Source organism: Conger conger, chromosome 13, assembly GCF_963514075.1.
Source record: "Conger conger chromosome 13, fConCon1.1, whole genome shotgun sequence".
Taxonomy (NCBI): domain Eukaryota; kingdom Metazoa; phylum Chordata; class Actinopteri; order Anguilliformes; family Congridae; genus Conger; species Conger conger.
The window spans coordinates 32,456,519-32,478,932 of NC_083772.1; the positions used below are offsets into that span (position 1 = coordinate 32,456,519).

General features: G+C 43.3%; 1 long non-coding RNA gene across 1 annotated transcript in view; it reads left to right on the plus strand.

Moving 5' to 3' along the window:
* LOC133108553 (uncharacterized) overlaps window positions 1-22,140 on the plus strand; it is a 179,645-nt gene extending 157,505 nt beyond the window's left edge. The window contains exons 5-7 of the long non-coding RNA XR_009704671.1: window positions 9,265-9,361; window positions 10,878-10,985; window positions 22,000-22,140. This is a non-coding gene — a long non-coding RNA (uncharacterized LOC133108553). The remainder of the gene's footprint in view (window positions 1-9,264; window positions 9,362-10,877; window positions 10,986-21,999) is intronic.
* The last annotated feature ends 274 nt before the right edge of the window (window positions 22,141-22,414 follow it).

Here is a 22,414-nt window from a genome sequence, read left to right on the forward strand (position 1 = left end):
AAGCGTTTTATTCAAAGGGGGTTACCGCATAATCACTTTCTAAAGAGCTGCACAGCATGGCTTCAGAAGCCCTTTATTCTGCATTTGTGCATCTCAATCTGCTTTCCTCTGGGACCTGAGCCACTGTAATGATCATACCGCTTTCAGTCCTCCAGAAATTACACTATTTTTCTGGATTTATGGGGCTTGTAGTGTAGTACAAGACTATGGCGCACCGGGGAGAGCGCATGATATTTATTTCATGAATGGGATATTACTGTTATGCGTTTGAGTAATAATCTCATGAATAATGCATATAAAATAGGTTGTTTATTTTCTGAACCCGGTGGTGGCGGATTTCTATTATAACTTCCAAAATTAAAATAAATGGAGAATGGAAAATTACAACATCATAACCGTTTGCTTCCTTTACTTTTCAGCTTAAGCCACGTACATACATTTATTTAGCGAGCTTGCTAAATGAAGTAATAATACTGGCCAGCATAATCCTGGCCAGAACATCTGCTGCCATTCCTTCCACTGCAGTTCACCAGCAGGTGCAGTGTGTGTGGCCTGTCAAAGACAACATGTACTTTTAACTTTATTACCCCAATGTACGACAAAACACAACATAGGAAACATCACATTAAATAAATACAATTAAAATAAACATACAGGAAAGAATGAAGAGTCACTGCTATCTGATTCAGTATGCAGTGGTATATTTAAAGGTTCAGAATGTACAAAATTATTACGTATTGTTCAGCCACTGTAACCAATGAGTTGCTGGCCCTCCTTGTTTTGGTTTTTAGCACCGTAAACAGCAGCCCAAAGAAGGGAGCAAGACCTCCCTATGGAGTGGGTGATCAGGGCAATCACTTTATTACTTTATTGGCTAGTTTGGCCTGTCCTGTCAGCCTGTTTGTATTAGGTAGTCTATGGCTACCAAACGAGACAAACAGTCAATACAGATTCAGAAGAATTATGATAAAACAGGAGCATTGCACACCATAAAAAGAGTTTATCTTTCTTAAAGTACAGACACTGATAGACTCAAAACGCAAATTATTATCAATAACAGCGCCCAAGTATGTGTATTCTGTGACAATGTCAACATCCTTCCCCTGGAGTAGTGGGTGAGTAGGGCAGGGCTATGACTTCTTGTACATGTCTTAAATTTTGGAGACATTAATCTTAAAAATCTCTTCACACCAAGATACAAAGTTGTCTATCACCATTATATCAAGGTTACACAGGTCGCTTTCACACATGTTTTCCTTGGTCACATTTCTGTCGTACAGTATTTCCAGTAGGCATGACTCAGTTGAGATTAAGCTGATTTAAGATTAAATTATTTCATTTCACTCCAGTTTCCCACAAATGCAGTAATGAACCCCTTTGCACAGGTGGCAAACATCGGCCACTGTTCTACTTTGAGGCTTATAACTCCAGAGATGAGCAGCACAGAAACTTGAAAATGGCCTAAATGACACAAGACACATTTACAATACAAACTTCATTTTGCTTATGTATGCCAAAATTATGAAAATAAAGTGCTACAAATACAAAGAAAACGTAGGCAAAAAAGAAATTATACTCCTCTCAGGGTCACAAACAGGAAACAAGTAGACAAGTAGATTTTCTGAATCATAAACTGTGCAAACTCTGAAGGTTATATGCAGAACTACTGAAGATCTATGAAGCAAAATGGAAGCAATGTATCCTGGTATTGATGACTTTAATGAACACATCCAAAGCCTGCAATCACTGAGAAAAAATACTGTTCAGCTCAGTTCTCACAGCCCTTATAAGTGAGATTAACAGAGTGTTAAATGCAATCAATGAGGAACCTTTTATGGAACAAATTAGCTGAGGGGAATACACAGGGCAAAAGCCAACCGGTAGCTCGTCTCAGATGACCAGCTCTCTGTACAGAGTCGTTTTATGTGCTTGGTTAACAAGGACAGGTAACAATTGGGGCAGCAAAATACACTCAGTGAGCACTTTATTAGGTATTTATTAGACTTATCTTTCAGACTTATAAAGTCTTTTGCTGCTGTATAAATATGTATAAACACTGCTGTAATGTATATACAGTGAAACTAAAATGCATACAAATGGCCTTTATTTAAACACGTGATATCTTTATTACAGAATTACAGAAGTCTTTGTCCCAAACATTATGGAGGGACAAAGTACTGTATATGAAGTAATGCTTTAACTTTTTTTAAAAGCAATGTATCATTTGAGCACCTTGATTTTCAGCTCATGATTGCCTCATCTGATTTCACCAAATCTAAAATTAGAAAACATAAGCTAATTTACTGGAGACAAAATCTAAACGGTAGACAGAGGGCATTGGTGAATGTCACCTCTGTAGGATGTAAACAGGCACATTAATAAGGCTCTTTCTGTGTGGGCCCTGCCTGTAGGCTCCTAACAGACAGCAGACAGCCTTCTCTGGGGAGCTCATTACACCAGCGTCCCTTTTAATGCTGCACCTAGCGCACCCGCCATTGTTTACAGTCACCAGGTGATGGGCTGAGTCCTTCACTGCTCTGACCTGCTGGAGTAGGCCGCTCTGCTCAGTTGCTTGGAGTCAGTTGGGGTGACAAGAGGCCTACATATAGGCCTACATAAAGCTTAGAGCTTTCCATATTTAATGTATTGTGCAGGTACAAGTTTTTGTGAGTATATAGACAGATTTAATTATGCACACACACACACGTGTCTGTGTGTGTGTGTGTGTGTGTGTGTGTTTTTGTGTGGTGAGAGAGAGGGAGAGAGCAGGTAGGTGACCTGTTTGATGCGTTTGGCTGTTGTCATCTTCTCCTTTTCTAGAATGATCTATTAAACTTCACTTACAGTCTAATTATAGAAATAGGCTCCCTCTGGAATAGTGTGGATACACAATGACAGTAGGAGTGAAAAGCCGTTAAACTTTAAACTTGCAAGGGCAGTCAGTGCAGTACCATCAGTACCAAGCAGTCAATACCCTGCATTGTGGGGGTTTAACCCCTTAAGTCAGGGCCAGGGCTGGGCCAGTGTGGGTTTTTTCTCATTTTTGTGCAATTTTCAATCACTATGGTAGAAGGATATACCGCTTGAAAGCATTTAAACTGCAAACTAGTTTCTAATTCTAAAAAGCCACAATAATCTGTATCCACTCAAAAAGAGAAGATATTTTCAATGAGAAAAAAAGCTTCCACTTCCACTGTGTACAAGCTTCTGTAACTTTCAGTAATATTCTGATTCTCGAAAACAAACCCCAAAGGCCTACCTTTCAGAAGATAACAGGATTATGCCTGTAGTCAAAAGGCTTCAAGAATTGTAACTTTTATATTGGGTATGTAATTTTCAAGCTTGTGTTAAGAAAAGGGGGCGAGACTTAAGGGGTTAAATTGCACTGTTGTTTTTATTTGGGTAGTTTCAGAAATGCAGTTTTTCAAATGTTGACTGTGAGAAAATTCTAATTTTACGTCTTATCACTGAAGGCAGTTTTGAACATAAGCACAAACACAGAGTCTCTGAATTTCATTTTTAAATGAGTGTTGAGAGGAGAAAGCTGCCTGCTTTGATTCTCAGTCTCTGGTGTGGAATATAAACTGTATCGCTTCAGTTCATGTTCATGTCCATGCTCCCATGCTCCGACAACTTTTATTCTTCATGTTATGTAGTGCTTTTCCAAACTGACATTTTTTCTATAATTCTCAGGTGTGCCAGTCTTTTTACTGCCGTAACATTTAAAGGATGAAGAGATGGCTTGCTTCATTGAGTAATTGGAAAACTCAATTTTGGTGTTACTGTATGTGTGATATTTACTAATACTTACATATTTACTCAGAAATAAAGGAAATCTGAAAATCTTGGTATCTTCATGGAACAATATCTTCCTGTACTTTAAGAATTCAAATAATGTTCCCATGCATGTGTAACCCACCCCTGGATGACGTTGGTGCTCTAGATATAAGCTAGGTTCGTAAGGAGTAAGGTATGAAGTAAACTACAATAACCACAACCACACGTGACTTCAAGGTTACCACTTTTACTTTGCAACCTTGTATGTAAATTATGCAACAACATATACACATGTACAATATACAGAAAATAATAAAAGGCCCAAAATAATAAAATGTTGTGAATGTCTCTCCGTATGAATTTTAAAGTGTCCAATGTCTTAAGTCGAAGGTGGAATCCGAATCTGACCCGTTGGGGTCAGATCTCGTCAAGTCAGTTCTGTCTAAGAGCTCTTTGAATCTGAGAATGTCTCAGGATGACGTGCACGTATGTGTGTCACTGTGCCACTCAGTCTGACTGGCACAGTCCTACCACAAGGCCGATGGTGGTCAAACTCCTGTTCTAGTAGGTTGATCCGCAATCCTGGAAATCCAAGTTGGGTGGCTCGCCATCTATTGAAATCGGGATCGTCCCTGTGGTAGTTCTTGATGGAATCAAAAGACGTGGTTCTCAACGGAATCAAATGACGTGATCCTCGACGGAATCAAAAGACGTGGTCAAAAGACCTGACCTATACAGAAACAGGTTCAGCTCTTCTCCATTCTGTTTGTTGTACAACATAATCACTCACTCTAAATTCAACAATGTACTGCTGAGCACAATACATTTATGTAAATATCAATTCAAATACATATTTTCAAATTATATTCAACATTCTGCTAATGGTGACCATAACCATGTATGGCGACAGTATAGAGAGTAGGCTAATCAACATTCTATGAATTTCCTATAAAATGCCTTCGGAATGAATTGACCTATTTTAGCCTATGTTCTAACTTGTAAGTTGGTTAGCCTATGAATCACACAACAACAGCCAATTACGCAGTCTTAAGCTATAAAAGATAAACATCGTCATATTCTGCGAAAATGTTTACAAGCAGTATTTTAACTTAAGCAATTAGCTGGCTCTTGCATCTCTTGAACCAGAACTTGTATTGGAATAAATCATTAATCATCCAGTCAGCTAAATTAAATATCTGTACTTACGGGCAATAAGTAACATCAAGAAAATCCACTTATTCTGTTAGATAGCTAACGTTACCTTTGTTCAATTAATTCTTTCATTTTATCTCTGCTCGCATGAAACCAACATTAAGTTGCATTATACATTTCCACGGCATAATAGCAAGCGTCAGAAGCGAACAGCTATAAAACATTGCAAATCGACATCTACTTTAGGAAGCAACAATTATTGAGGATTTTGGTTCTACTGTATGTTTTCACCAAGTCGGCTTTAGTGTCCTTTTGTTAATTGGAAACTGCAATCCAAGTTACGGCAGCCATTAAAATTAAGCATAACATCGTCGCATCACAGTTAGCATGTACTGATGGTCATATTTACTTAAAACAATCCACCATACTAACGTGGAGATCTAGCAATGAAAATTTAGTTTAGTTTTAGCTTACCGAGTCTTAGCAAGGCACATACAAAACTTTTGTCAAAAGAAAAGATGAAACCGGAGTTTCCACTGCAGTGTCCTGCTAATACCTCTCCCCATCTGGATCTCTCCATTTCCCTCGGGGATACCACACTCACGCCGTCACCCAGTGCAAGGAACCTCGGCGTGGTGATGGACAGCAGACTGTCCCTTTCCGAGAACATTGCGGCGGTGACCCGGTCTTGCAGGTTCTTCCTATACAACATACGGAGAATCCGCCCCTTTCTCACCCCCTACTCGACCCAGCTCCTGGTCCAAGCGATGGTTCTGTCCCGCCTGGACTACTGCAATTCCCTCTTGGCTGGCCTCCCAGCGTCCGCCATCAGACCCCTCCAACTCATCCAGAATGCAGCAGCTCGTCTGGTCTTCAACCTTCCCAAATACTCACATGTCACCCCACTGCTTACTTCCCTCCACTGGCTGCCTGTCATGGCTCGCATCAAATTCAAAACATTGGTGCTAGCCTTCCAAGCAGTTAAAGGGTCTTCCCCAGCTTATCTGCAAAAAATCATCAGACCCTACACCCCTGCCAGACCTCTTCGTTCAGCCTCCACAGGCCGCTTGGCACCTCCCCCTCTCAGAACCTCCACCTCACGCTCACGAGTACTGTCTGTTCTGGCTCCACGGTGGTGGAACGAACTCCCCGTTGAGGTCAGAACTATAGAATCTCTCCCCACCTTCAAGCGCAAGCTGAAGACACACCTCTTCAAACAGCACCACTCCCCATCCCTCCCTACCTCCCTGTGAACCTTAATTGTTGTCTCTGTGACTTGCTTTGTGTATCGGTATTTTAGTTGGCTAGGTAAGCAGTGTTTGGATAGTTAACTTTGGTGACTTTTGCTCTGTTTGTTTGTTTGTTCAAATCACTGGGTTACACATGTGTCTCTGTAATGGTTACATATTTCTGAGAATGGCGCACGTCTACACTCTCCCAAGTCAGCAGTGGGGTTCACGCATGACATATAAAACATCTGAGTATCTTTTTGTCCAGACACATTAATGATAAAAAAAAAGATTTTTCTTACAAAATGTAAAGGAAATGAACCTTCACATGTATCGTATGTTTCAATGTAAAAATCGAACCAGAGAGATGTGCAAGGCATCATGGGAACATTGGGAGGCCCCAGATTGAGGTTTATAATTTTATGTAAACTGACCGGCTGAATAAAGAAAGGGTTGAGGAAACATGTTGGACATGTTTGCAGCCTTTCCCATATTTTGCACTTCGCTACCATACCCCTCATAGCCAATCACAGCAATCTTTCACTGTAAACAAATGCCCTGTAATGTTTGTGCCTTAAAATGTAGTCATCATTACTGTCCAGATTCACAGCTGTAGCTGATTACAGTCATCATTACTGTCCAGATTCACAGCTGAAGCAGTTTACAGTCATCATTACTGTTCAGATTCACATCTGTAGCAGTTTACAGTCATCATTACTGTCCAGATTCACAGCTGTAGCAGTTTACAGTCATCATTACTGTCCAGATTCACAGCTGTAGCTGATTACAGTCATCATTACTGTCCAGATTCACAGCTGTAGCTGATTACAGTCATCATTACTGTTCAGATTCACAGCTGTAGATTGTTTTAAGATATTATCTAACTGGAGCACAATAAAGTGAGGGATAGGTCCAGTACCCATGTCTCCTACAGTAACTGTCCACTGACTGGCAGTAACTGGCAATTCATGAATACAGTTTATAGATTTGTTTTCATTGTAATTAAGCCTTTAAAGGAGAATTAGACAAATCTATGTGAGATGCTTATGAGGGCCTGTGGTGTCTCTTCAGTGGCCTTTCCCTTTAATGAGGTTGTCCCTTTATTAAAGGATGTTTTTCAGATGCATTTATAAGAGAGGGTGAGTCACTGCTTTGACCCTGATGGGAACTTGCTGCATCGTTGCCAAAAAAGAAAACAATGAACTCTTCTGTGGTGCATCTAAAGTTGAACAAACCAGCAAATGAGGATAAGTAATGAGCCATTATTTATGGTGTGGTGGCTATGAAACTGGATTATTAGGAGCAGCGGTGGTGAGTGGGCATGGTCTTTAGCCCAGCCCAGCTGGGCTCTTTAGTCAATTAAAATGGCTGTATTCAAATACATCTAGCTAACATTGATTTTTCACCCTTTTGACAGGTCTTCCAAGCTGTGTTCCTGTGTACACACTGTTCTAATTACTGTGGATATTACTTTCTCACTTTTACACTTTCGATGACCTTTTGAGTTATAGCTTCGTGTCATAAACATAAATAAAGGTTTGTAGCTCCATGTCTGTAATACTTAGAAGCAAGTGTCTCAAGAGCAGTAATACACTGTACAATAACACTCTCCCAAGAGCAGTAGCACATTGATTGCTTTCAAATGATCAATAAGCTAAGCATCTGTTTGTAATACAGATGATTATTCCACATTACAAACATAACTGCTCATGTTACACTGTCAGTCATAGAAAGTGCTGTGTGTGTATGTTTGTGTGGTTATATGAAGCTGCAGAGGAAGACCAGATGAGCAGCTTTGATGGTTCTCTCAGGAGAATCTCAGATTCCAGGAATCCGCTGGGCTATCAGGAGTTCAGTGCTGAGAATGTTGGTATATTTGAAGCCCTGATTAACTCCTGCTTGCTATGCCTCCCAGGCTTGCTCTGAGTGGAAACAAACAGTACGAGCTAAGAGCTGAAATAATTCTCACAGGGTTTCTCTCTCCACAAACACATACACAGCTGCTGCGATGTGATCCACTTGAAATATGTTGAGCATTTCAACAAACCTGTCACGTATTCCTGCAACAAACCTGTTGTGCATTCCTGCAACAAACCTGTCAACTATACCTGCAACAAACCTGTCACCAACACCAGCAACAAACCTGTCACCTATACCTGCAACACACCTATCACCTATAACTGCAACAAACCTGTCATGCTTCGCTGCAACATACCTGTCAACTATACCTGTAACAAACCTGTCACCTATACCTGCAACAATCCTGTCATCTATACCTGCAACAATTCTGTCATGTATATCTGCAACAATCCTGTCATCTATACCTGTAAAAATCCTGTTGTCTATACCTGCAATGATCATGTCACCTATACCTACAACAAGGTAGTTTGCAGTACAGGTGTGCACTGTGGCAATGCTGTGGCTAACAGCCGTGGGAGAGATAGTGAAGTTCCTTTTTGTGCTGATGGTCTATCTCCAGTGAGATATACACACTTTTTTGTGCAGTAACACAGTGATGTACACACTGGCCTGCACTGTAATGCATTGGCACAGATGTGGAGATGTAGTGAAATGTAGTTTCCTTGAGAGAGCAGCATGTAACTGAATGAATAAAAGCAGTGTGTTTAAATTAAATGGATGAGCCTGAGTGAATGAAAGCAGTGTGTGTAAATTAACTGGGTTTGACTGAGCTAATGAAAGCTGTGTGTCTCAATGAATACGCTGAAATTGAATTAGTGAAGGCAATGTGTTGTCTTTAAAAGATTAGGATGCAACCGAGTTACTGAAATCAGTTTGTTGCCTCTAAATCAAATGTCACTCACTGAGTTGCAGTTTTTCTCAATTGCTAACTCATATTTCAAACTGTCATTAAATATATATTACAATTTTGCTCAGTAGGTGTGCATGTTCTTGTTTGTACTTCTGTTCATAATTTCATTCAATGGGCAAATTGAATTCTTAACTGATGAAATCTGTGGTGGCTGGGCTTGGTGTGTGGGAAGGAAGCTGGGTAATCTCAGGACCACATCATCTGGTTAAGTAGGCACACACCCCTGGAAGGTGTGATGAATCAGTCCAGGGGTTAAAAGTGTCCTTCTTTCCACAGTAGGTGGCTAAGACTGGGAAACCACAGGAGAGCAGAGAGCTGAGACGTCAGCCAGCTGGAAAGCCAGCAGAAAAGCCAGCCAGCTGAAAAGCTGCATGTGAGTAATTGTATTTGCTTTTATTATTTTAACTTATTATTTTTAGTCCGAATCCCGTGAGGGTGAAGGCTGAGGACCTTTGGTTTATTTTGCCCATTTGTTGTCTCACGCGTTCCATAAACACTCAATAGTGTAAATAAAGACTGGCACCATCCAGAATTTTTGTATCACCCTGTGTCCAGCTCATCTGTCCTCCCAGCGTCCTAACTTCTGTATTATGGGAAATTGAAGGTGAGTCTGCCCACTTGCCTACTACTGGGTATACAAATCGTATGCAACTTGAATAGTAGTGCAGGGATCAGAGCCAGCGAGATAAAGACGTGTGAACAGGAGAGATGGGAGAGGTGTGCAAAGACACCCACAAATTCAACAAACAAACCTCAAATTAGTCTGTGACTGATCTTCACACATCTAATTAAAAACATGTCAAAAAACAAGCAACTGCTGTCCCATGACAGTGTGGTGGCAGACTCACAATGCGTGTTGCTATAGGGGACCTCAGTTCCAGTGTGGACGGTTTATTGCTTTTCTCCAGTGATTTCTCAAGCAGCTCACTGAAGCAGAGCATAATTTTGCGCAAGTTCAGAGTGACTTTATCATCATCTGTGACAATGGCGGTGACTATCACAGTGCAAGCACATAATATTGGTCTGAGGCAAGCACACGAGGCAAAGCCATGCAGGTCTGTGTTTTCCCTTCCTCCATGTTCTCATGTCCTAAAGACCAAGGAGGAATATGCCTAAACCTTTTTGGATGTCTGGAGGTAATGTAATAAAGAGCACTTTATGCTGTATGCTCAAAGTGGTATACAAGTAAAGTTATTATTAGAAAAGTAATACATATTTTTTCCTGCATGACACTGGAAGGTTTGCAACCATTGTCCCCATATGCAAGCTGATGGCAATGGAGCAATAAAAGTTATTATATCTTTGCTGATATACAGTATGCCTTAGATACAGCACTTAAGGAACTATTGTCCAAATATATCTTCAGCGATGCGGATGACATTTAATGACCAAACATAAATGACCAAAGAAACATTGATGGAATAGACTTTTTCTGAGCATTATTTTAACTTCTCCATAGCCCACCATAAATGACTCCTAATGTATGCTTCTGACACAGCACTTCATTTTTATCAGCTTGATCAAAGGTATTTCTTTGTTTGTGTCTATCATTTTGACGATTCCTTTGTTGTATATGTTTCTGCGAAATTGCATATTTTGCCAAATGCTACAGTTTTTCGACTGTTCTAATAAATTGCAACATTGTTTTAAAAAAATATATAGTGAAAGCAAGGAAATCTGTACAGCAGATGATTTCCTTCATTGAGTTCTAGTTTACAGTGGATCTGAAAATGACTACACATACAAGACACAAAGGAATCGTTAGTGTGCTGCTATTGACACTGAGTGTTTGTGTGTGTGCATGTGAATGTGTGTGTGTGTGTGTGTGTGTGTGTCTATGTGACTGTGTGCGTGTGTCTCTGTGTGTGTGTATGTGTGTGTCCCTGCAGATTGGTCAGTGGCATTCGGAGCTGGGCCTGTTTATGGAGAAGAAACTGCCCTCTTTAAACATGACAGACAAACTCTTCAACACCACCCTCATCATCACCACCATCCTGGTGAGTAACCCCCCTCTTTAGCTTGTAGGCTAATAGAGATGTTCAATCTGAAATCTAATGCAGGCCTGTAATCAGAATGCTAATCGTGGGCGAACTGCGGTGTTTAACACATGAGCCAGCAGGACAAATGAGGACAGTCGGTGGGGTGGTTGAGTGTGGTCTCAGCGGGTGGAATGGCAGTGGGTGGGATGTCACTGATCTTTTAGAGGGCAGGCAGATTACGGGTGGACTGGAACGGGATAAATCACAGCGCTTCTCATAGCGCAGAGGAGAGCAGGGCCCCTGCGGCCATCTTGCAGTAATGACACATTTGAATCCTCTGACTGAAGCAGAGCTGCACCCACTCTCCCTGCTAGCCCATCAGCCGGGGTACGCTGTGCTGTGCTGTGCTGGGCTGGGCTGGGCTGGGCTGGGCTGTGCTGGGGTGGGGTGGACTGTGCTGGGCTGGGCTGGGCTGGGCTGTGTGCTCTGGGCTGTGCTGGACTGTGCTGGGCTGGACTGGGCTGGGCTGGGCTGGGCTGAGCTGGACTGTGCTGTGCTGTGCTGGGCTGGGCTGGGCTGTGTGCTCTGGGCTGTGCTGGACTGTGCTGGGCTGGACTGGGCTGGGCTGGGCTGGGCTGAGCTGGACTGTGCTGGACTGTGCTGGGCTGGGCTGGGCTGGGCTGAGCTGGACTGTGCTGTGCTGTGCTGGGCTGGGCTGTGTGCTCTGGGCTGTGTGCACTGGGCTGTGCTCTGCTGGGCTGTGACCTGCTTTGAGTGGGGCCTGGAGACCAGAGTCAGCCCCCGGCCCCCCCTGCAGCAGTCGTCTAATCACAGTGATGCCTGTCACCAGGAGCTGTCATCCCTGCGCAGATCTGTCCCCTCTCTGCCTCACTCCGTGTTTAGTTTGTGGGAGCCGGACAGCTGACCGTCAGGATTTGGGGCTGTTTGAACTTCCACATTTCTGCTGAGGCTGCTGTTAGTGTTTCTAATGGAGCTGTAGCCAGAGTAAAATACAGAGAAATGTCTCATTAAAACTTCAAATAAGACCACAGTTAGATGACAAAAACACTCCAGTTAGACTCCTTTGAAATTTTGGAAGAGCAGATTTGGGCTACTGCAGAGAAACCCATTTATGCACACACCCGCAGAGACAGACATGAATGCACACGTGTGCACACACGCATACTCATGCACCCATACACACACACACACACACACACACACACACATATGATACATATTATATAGATGTAAGTAATGTGTGGGTTCTCTATAGCACAAGCTGAGCAGGAATATGGAGCTGTCAGACAGGCTTCATTCTGTCAGTTAGCATAAAGCCTTCCTCTCCCAGACTCCCAGGGTCAGGACCAACCCCTCCTGGGCTGGGGCTGGTTTGGTTGATAACGCAGCTTTTTATCGATCGACGCTGCCGCTATGTGCATGATTGATGGGTCCGCGCCACGCTTTTATGTGTCAACAGTTAACCAGGCCAACTGGGAAAGCAGTATATTGTATTCTCAGTGGAATCCGCTAATAACAGGTTATTTAGAAATAAATAAAAGTTTGCCTCCATTTATAGTCGTAAATCAGCAGCAGGGCCGGCCGGCATTATGGCCAACATTTAATTAACTGGATCTGCCCACTCCCCTCCCTGGGAGCTGGCACGCCGGGGCCTATCCCTGAATCCGCAGGGCTGCTTTTACGAGTCGCCTTCGCCCTCGTAACCCGCAATTTAACGCAGCGCGGGACGGGGGAGCGTCGCTGCTTAATAAAGCGGGTTTGCGCGAAGGCGTCCGTCTGCAACGGCTCAACACTTCTGCCGCGCTGCAGGATGAAATTAGCATTTATATTGTGCTGCCGCGCGGCGTAAGCTCGACCGGGGAGCCGGCGCTCACAGGGACGGGGGAGCGTGTGTTTAATGACTTAATGAACACATGGAGAGATATGCATTTATAGACACGGAGCCCCCATTCCGGCTCAAGCCTTAATACTCTTGGGTTCAGACTGCCGCTGTGTGTAATTTGTTGTTTGCCTGTTTGTTGGTAAGAGTTGTGTAATTTGCAGTTGACCTGCTTGGGCCAAAGGTCTGTACTGCTACTGCTTGCTTCCCTTTGTGGGGGAGTTGGTATGGGTTGGATTGTGTCAGGTTGGATTGTGTCGGGTGGGAGATAGTGTTTAGGGGTTGCTTCTGCAGAGCTGTGTCAGGCTGAGGAACAAGTGAAAGATCAGTCAAAACACAGCCAGGTGTTCCTGAGATGTGCATGGATGTAGCCATGGTGATGGAAGGTGGTAATGTGTCTTCAAATATGTTGTTTTTAGCTCAATAAACACAATTGATGGAGTAGTAATTACCTTGGCAGACCAGGACCAAGTTCCTCATTATACAAATGGGACTCCATAAATAAACACCATTACATCTTTATAAAGTTAGTATGATTCTATTCAATGCAGTTATGTTTAATCTAATAAGGCTTGTTTTTTATATTACTGTGTAAAATGCTTCACGCCTGTTTCAGCATATGAGAAACGTTATAAATGCTGTTAGATTTGTATCTGATAAATGTCATATATAAAAGGTTATAAATGGAAATAAGTTATTATAATAGCATTCTGCTCTTGCATTGAAACCCAGTACAAGTTTATGAAATTGTTTATCAAGGCATTTTTTGTTTTTGTTTGTATGGTTATTTGTAAGGAGCATACTTTATTTTATCAACAGATTATGCAATAAATCCCTTTGAAACCAACTTATATCAGCCTGTCTCCGCTACTGCCTGTGACCAAAGCTGTAAATAACCAGAGTCTCAGACTGGGGACATAAAACACACTGTTCAATTCAGTGCAGACTGAACCAATCTGTGGAGGGCTACTGTAGTGTGGTTGCACGGGTTGAGATGCAGGATCCAATTGGATTCCAGGGAGATAATTCAGTTGGATTTATTTAGTTAACTTAAAAAAAAAACCCAACAACTAGGTGAAGTGAGTAGTCATTTTCAGCAGTATTGACGTAGGGAATCATAGAGGATAGACTGTGGGGTATCACACACTACATACACCTTAGATCCCATCACACGCTACATACACCTTATTATCACACACTACATACACCTTAGATCCCATCACACGCTACATACACCTTAGATACCATCACACACTACATACACCTTATTATCACACAGTACATACACCTTAGATCCCATCACACGCTACATACACCTTCGATACCATCACACACTACATACATCTATCACACACTACATACACCTTACTATCACACACTACATACACCTTACTATCACACACTACATACACCTTACTATCACACACCATGTTCACCTTACATGCCACTGAGTGACGCACTGTCACATGACTTACATGTTTCATACACCATACTTGCCATATGCTGTAACACTTTATTTGAAGGGTCCTACAACTATGTAACTCCTTCATCAGCACTACATGGCATATTCATAAGCACTACAATTCAGCAAGTGATATTACCATGATATACTCTACCAAGTGAAATGACATAAGGTTCTTGTGTAATTTAATTGTTATGTCATGGTAATGTCACTGGCTGCATCTATGTTGGCATAACACATCATATGCCTATTTGCGGTTATTGACATAAGTACTTATGAATGCTTATATAGTGCTTATGAATGTGCTATGTAGTGCTTATGAAGGATGAAGGAGTTCTAAAGCTCTTATGTAGGGTCCTTCAAAGAAAGTGTTGCCCCATATACACACTATTTAATATACAATGTACCTTACAGGGCACACACATCCTACTGTAGGAGGGGGGCAAAGTGTGACAGCCATCTGTGAGGAGCCTGGGAGCTGGGGGTTGACTCTGCCATTTGTGAGGTGGGGGTTCTGGTGTGTGTCAAAAGGGACAAAGGACAATACTGTTTGAAGTACCTTTTGAGGAGTTCCAGACCAGTGATGCCAAGAGGATGAAGAATAGATATATGGTGGGTGGATGAGCGGTTCCCGGGCAATTAGGCCATGTGGGCCATTAAAACTCCTGGGAAAAGAATGTGCCTAAAAACTTATGACCCCACACCTGGTCACTTCCAGGGGGAAAGACTCCGGGCAGTACCACAGTGCCCTCCTTTGCGCACTGCTGTCATTACCCCAGGGACTACTCTCTTGGATGAAAATCTCAAAACTGTTGTTTAGATGGTCAATAGACCCGGTAAAATATTGTAAACATTGCCCATGTGATCCTGGGTGTATTGCATTATGCCCAGTGTTGTAATAACAGGAATTACATGTAAAATGGATACACAGGAGGGAGGTTTCATGATAACTGCACCATAACAAAACATTAGGATAATCTGTTTGGTATGGATGTGATCCAGTAAAGTCAAGGAATCAGATGAGATACATTTCATACCCAATGGATTTTAATAAACCATAGTTTCAATAACTCAAGGGAAAACCTACACGTCCTCTCTTGGTAATCATCTAATTTTCCCTACACAACAACCCCCAACGGTGGGGGTCTAAATTCCAGATTCGACAACCCCACCAGGCTAATTTATAGCACTGCCGCCTGGATCAAACACATGATTTGGCATAAAAGCCAGGGAGACGAGCCTATCAGGGAAGATCGCACTCGATTTCCCACACTGTGCATACTTTGTATATGTGTGTAGCGAAAGCAGGCTGGGTAAGATTTCACTCTATTCTATTTATCTTTAATTTGTCTATTGACTGTAATTGACTGTTTTATTATACGCTAACTGCATACCCGTCTGGAAATAAATTATTTTGTTTGTAACTTGCGTGATCTCCATGACTCTAATTCATCTTGTACCTTTTCAGCCTAAATTACAACTGAATATTGAGGGGGACAATGGGGACCAAGGACTGACCGATCGGCAGTCCCGTGGTACAGGTGATAGTTCTAAGCTGTGAGGCCAGCAACTTTCTGCCAACGTAAAGGGTCGGCTATGCAAGGCTCTTGTGGTTTGACGTGAAGGGAACCCATGGGCGTTAATGCGCCGGTTCCTGTCGAATTTATCTCTAAGGAGCCCAGTTAATGCTACGCCGACCTGGGCTCACAACTATCATGACTGTGTTGCATGTATTGTGTTGACTGGACCCTCAGCCTCTGAGTTCTACACCGAACTGAGAGCTTGGTACCCATGTGATAGTTCTAAGCTGTGAGGCCAGCAAGTTTCTGCCAACGTAAAGGGTTGGTTAGGCATGGCTCTTGTGATTGGACGCGAAGGGAACCCATGGGCGTTAATGCGCCGGTTCCTGTCGAATTAGCTCTAAGGAGCCCAGTTAATGCTGCGCCGACCTGGGCTCGCAACTATCATGACTGTGTTGCATGTATTGTGTTGACTGGACCCTCAGCCTCTGAGTTCTACACCGAACTGAGATATTCAGCAATAATGTTAAATCGCGAGAACATATATTGAGTAATAGTGGCGCAGGTACGAGTCGAGTGTAATCACTCCCGAGGTTCGCGTAAATTCCAAACCCAAATTTCTAAATTGTATATCTTAAAATGGAGTCAGATGAACGAGTGGAACGAGAGTAACCACTAAGCTTTCAAAACGGCCCCGTTTACGAACGGAGAACTTTACTGATCTGTTTCAGGCCAGTTGTAAGCGGGATATGGGGCAGGTCAATCCATATCCGACCCGTGGCAACAGACCCAGTATATTCCTAAACATAATTGTGCTCTGTTCGTGTGCGGAGTTTGATAATTCAAATTTTTTTCATTCACTTCTAAACAGCCAGGAAAGAACACGTCGTCCCTTCACCTCCAGCTATTCCCTCATTGGTCTAGCTGTGCAGGTTCTACACTACACATTGTATGCTTCTCACAGACCACACGTATTAAATGTTGAACATGCCCCATAAATCTTACAGGCCTTGTACCCTACACAATGTTCAAATGGGGCCACCTCCCCAAGCAATAACTCCCCCCCCCCGCCTAGCAGGTGCACGTAAAGCTTTAAAAAGCTCCGCTAACCTCCCGCTCCGCTCTCTTAATTAATACTGTTTTGATGACCATGAGCAAAAACGCTGAAGCCGGCTTTTCACACACTGTAAGTTACTATTCAAACCACGCTATCAACTTTTTCAGCATAAATATTGCACATATTATTTATTTAAGAACATTTATGGCTGGATGGCCATTAATTTCTTTGCGCGGACGGTTGGGGTTGTGTCAGTGGGGTCGTGTATGAATGTGCCCGGCCAGCATGCTACCCATAAGAGGGGGGCGGGGGTGTTTAATAAGTTATCTGTCTTAATTTCCGAGGCTAATGGAGGGCAACGGCATTAAAGAAATAAAGAAAGAAACGCCGGCTCCTATTATCACTGCAATCTGTTTCTCTGAAGTTTGTTCTCCCTTGGTGACCTTGAACATCCACTTGTTTTAATTGTGAGACGCATACTTCTGTGGCAGAACGAGGGGTGGGGGGATTGTGGAGATCCAATCGTTGGCTGTGAGCGGTGAGTCGTTTGTGGAGAGAATAAAGACAGTTCTCTGGAGATTCTATATGGCCGTCCAGCTAAAGCCTGGTGGCAAAGAGGTAGATGGTCCTCTTAAATGCAACTATAGAGATGCTACACTGTGTATACTACACACAGCAGTCACTCATACACTACACACAGCAGTCCCTCATACACTACACACAGCAGTCCCTTATACACTACACATAGCAGTCCCTTATACACTACACACAGCAGTCCCTTATACACTACACACATTACACACAGCAGTCCCTCATACACTACACACAGCAGTCCCTCATACACTACACACATTACACACAGCAGTCCCTCATACACTACACACAGCAGTCCCTCATACACTACATTCAGCAGTCCCTCATACACTACACACATTACACACATCAGTCCCTTATACACTATACACAGCAGTCCCTCGTGCACTACACAGAGATTCCCTGCATTATTCAGCGATTACAAGAATCACCGGCATTGTTGTTTTCTGAGGTGCTATCTCATGATTGAGCTTAAACAGATACAAATGCACTGGCACAAAATGCAAAAACACTATGCATTATTCAAAGTCGCTGAGTGACTGAACCCTCTTTTGTTGATAACAGAGGCATCAGGTAATCCGTGTTAATATTCAGCGGTTTTATTAATATTTCAGCAGCGGGGCGTTTGAAATGAATTGACACGTCTCTGATGGTTGGGCGACGCTGGGTCGCAGCAGATGTGGCTGGTGTTGCACCGCAGCCGATACAATGTTAGCAGAAGAGTAAAACAGGATGTGTTGATACTAGATGCCCAGGTCGTTAACCTCAGAGTACTGAAGCTGGAAATGACTCACATATGGACTCCCATTATGCGACTGCACTAAATTCTCAAACTCACTCTTCCACCTATTATGACACTGAACTTTGGGTTGTTTTTCCTGGATAACTTTTTATTGAATAAAATGGCATCACTGGTTTCCAATATGTCAGGTTGAAGAGGCAATGCAATATATAAAATGAAAGAGTTATTAAAAGAAGAGACATTCAGCTATCATAATGGCTCCCTCATATCTTCAATGATACATTGGTCTGTGCCTTAATAGTTTCACTCATAGCTCCCTCTAACCTAGTTGAATATCGTTCATGAGAAGCAATATATAAAATATGAGACACCCAGGTAGACATGAGTGGCACTGTAAGTCAGGAATAAACCATTGCTGAAGTACTGTCCTTGCTACAGTAAGGGCAGCTAAAAGAAGTCTGCAGAAAGAAACAGTGCAGTGAAGAGTCATCATTCTAGAGATAGAGGTTGGGTGACGCTCAATTAATTGCTAGGGTATTGGATAGTACAATGCCAATATCAGCCCAAAACTGTGTGTGCGTGTGGCACTGCCCACAAGGTGTCGTGGTGCGTCTAGTGCAGTAGTGCAATAGTTAGAGCAAAGTTGAAAGCTTACTTTCCACTTGCTTTCCATGTGTGTCAGGCAAGGATGTGTGCTTGTACCTGTCCTTTTCAACATCTTCCTTCTCTGTGTCAGCCAGCTGCTTCACAAGGAGATGGAAGGCAAGAGCGGAGTGATTGTGGAGGCAGGCTTCATGCTGTCACTAAATTAAGATCTGTACACATCTTAATTGTGCACTTGTGGCTCACTCAAGAGTGAAGTGAAGAGTATGGATGCTACAATCGTACAACAATAGTTGAACTGGGTTGGCCACACGATACAGAGGACTGCCTGCCATGCCAAGTCCTATATGGGCAGCTCCATCTGGGGCAGTGCTCTGCTGGGGGGCAGAAAAAGAGGTACAATAACCAGCTCGAGGCAATTAGGAAATATGGAATTCCATTTTCAAACTTGGAACATGCTGCCTTGTATTGATCGGTCTGGTTCCAGTTTTGCCCTGAAGGGGTAAAATATTATGAGGGGATAGTACTAAGGCCTGCCAAAGGAGGTCCCAGAGGAGAAGCACACCCATAGCTGCTCCACCAAGTACAGTCTATACATGCCCTACATGCAAGAAAGGTTGTGGTTCCCATAATAGACTCTACAGTCACACTAAAACTCACTGATAAAGCAGAAGTAGATGTCATGTCAAAGCAAGCAAGACTGACCGTGCTGTGTTTCAGAAAGCTGACCTGAGAGCTTGTATGTTCTGTGTTTGGTGCTGTAGACTGACCGTGCTGTGTTTCAGAAAGCTGACCTGGCAGTGGCTGGTCTGACCATCACGGCAACACACAGCTCTGCTACCTTAAACAGAACCCCACCCACATCCACACACAGCTCTGCTACCTTAAACAGAACCCCACCCACATCCACACACAGCTCTGCTACCTTAAACAGAACCCCACCCACATCCACACACAGCTCTGCTACCTTAAACAGAACCCCACCCACATCCACACACAGCTCTGCTACCTTAAACAGAACCCCACCCACATCCACACACAGCTCTGCTACCTTAAACAGAACCCCACCCACATCCACACACAGCTCTGCCCACATCAAACAGAACCCCACCCACATCCACACACAGCTCTGCCCACATCAAACAGAACCCCTCCCACAGCCACACAGAGCTCCGTGTACAGCAGGGACCCTCTATGTCAGTAGTAATGAGCAGTAATGGTGGTTTTCTCTTATGCATGACAGCCCATTAATGTCACTGAATGGCCAAAGATTACACTCCCCTGGTGCGTCAGGTTTAAATCAAATACAGCAACAGAGCTTCATTCACAGGAACCCCTCTTAGAGCTGCACAAAGCTCTAGCTACACTGATAGAGATAAATTCAGAATGTGTCTTGCCACTTCCTTACACACCTTACACTGAGAGAAGCTGAAATGAGGGAATAGGGTTGTTATGGCAGCGAGTGTTTTGGGTAATTCGCTGCTGGCAGTGAGCGTGTCTGTCTGCGGTTTGTGGGAGGGGATGACAGCGCGACTCTCTCCTGCAGTCGCAGCCGCTGGGCTGATAAATGTCCTGCTCTCACTCTCCATGTGCCAGCCCGTCCCACTACCCATGCATCTAATTCCCCACCAATAATCTAACGGCGCGGACATAACCACAGGTAACTCCGCAAATTCGATTGGGCTTTTATGTTCAGGGCCAGAGCGCCATTAATCAAAGGCGCTCGCCAAACCCGAGGTGACGCGGCGGTCTCCCGGGGGCCGGCCCACCGGATGTAGCCGTTTCGGCGCGGCGGGCGGCGGTATTAATGCGTCCCGCTGGGGCGCTTACCCACAACCTCTCCTCCAGCTACCCGTCCTCTGCCACGTAACACTTTGATGGGAGAATGGAGAGCAGCAGGTGTGCAGTTAGTTCAGCCGTGTCACCTATGCAGCTGCTGCTAATGAGCTTGTCTGTGTATGTGCCCACCGCACTGTATGTTATGCACAGCACATGCATAGCTCAGTTTAAAGCACATATGCAATTTAACTCGTAAAATATGAAGGTCTCTTAAGCTTCTCTAAGGTTAACAAAACATTAATCAAACATTCATCAAAATTGCTATGGGAAAAAAGCATCGAAAATCTAGCAAGGGAACCCTTAGCAGAAAGAACAGTTGGGATGGCCTACAAAAAGACGTCATTACTGTAACACTCTAAAGAAGGGCTCATTAGAGGAACATAAAGACACAGTGCCTCCTGTGGTGCCTGTGGGAACTGCCCCACCACGAATTGTCACAGCAGGCTCCAGACCCCAACAGGTAATATGTGTGCGATTCCTGGAGTTTCACTTTAATCCACTATTGATTTCAGATGCACAAGCCACTGTGCTGCACATTCCAGGTCCCAGATTAAATCTTCACTGATCAATAAAAACTGAAGCTGGAGTTAAATTGAGTCCAATTTGTTTTAATGACCTGTTTAAGAACATGGTTTAATTACGCTGCTTAGCCTAATGCCCAGCGAACCCACCGGTGGTTTATTTGGTTTATGTGTGTGTGTGTGTGTGTGTGTGTGTGTGTATGTGTGTGTGTGTGTGCTCATGCCTGCCTGTGTTATTTTAATAGAGAGTGTATGAGCCGTGTATGGAAATCTTGAGTGCTTAAAGTCTTTGCTACAAATTCCTTGTTTTATATTGGCCCCTGGCAGGTTTAGGTCAGTTTTAAGGCAAAACTGTGATTGCAACTCCTTGAATTATGAGCACATTTTATGATGACAGTCAGACTAATGAATATTCAGCTCTGTGCTTGCCTAATTGTGGGATAATTAATCATCTGTATGCATTACAAACCACTCTTCTGATCTGGTATACAGTGGGGCTTTCGGCTGAATCACCATATCTGGTGTCTGCTTCATTACTGAGAAATAAAAAAACTGATTTAGCAGTGGATACCATATATAATAATATCTATTATTTACATTGAATGTGCCGGTACAGCTATTGATAGACAGCTAATTATTTTTAAAATGGACCAATACAGGTAAGCACTTCAGCTGTGAATTGTTGTATAATTATCGGTATGAACCAAAAATAACTTTCATGACTAGAATTTTCTTCTATTGTGCTGAAAGCACCTGTGAGTGTGTTTGCTGATGAAGTTTGTCTGTGTCCACAGAGCTGTTCTACACTGAGCGTGCTCACCTGCGCATGCTGAAAGTGATGGACAGCGTCTTCTATCAGAAGATGACCAGAGACGCCATACTGCCCCCTGTGGACATCAAACGCATCTTCACCAACCTCGAGGAGATTGTCCAACTGCACGGTACAGCCTACGGACCTATGCACCTGACTGAGACTCACTTGCCTACATACCAACCTACTCTCTATACATTAACATACACTGACCCCCTCATTGCATACTGATGCACAGTGACCTCCACATTGGATGTTGACCTACGCACTATATACCTACTCACCTCACTGACACATGCTTTCTGATTTAAGGGTTTGTGTATTTATGCGGATGTAGGCGACATATTGAACATCATCACATGGGCAGCCTGTAGCCTAGTGGCTAAGGTACATGACTG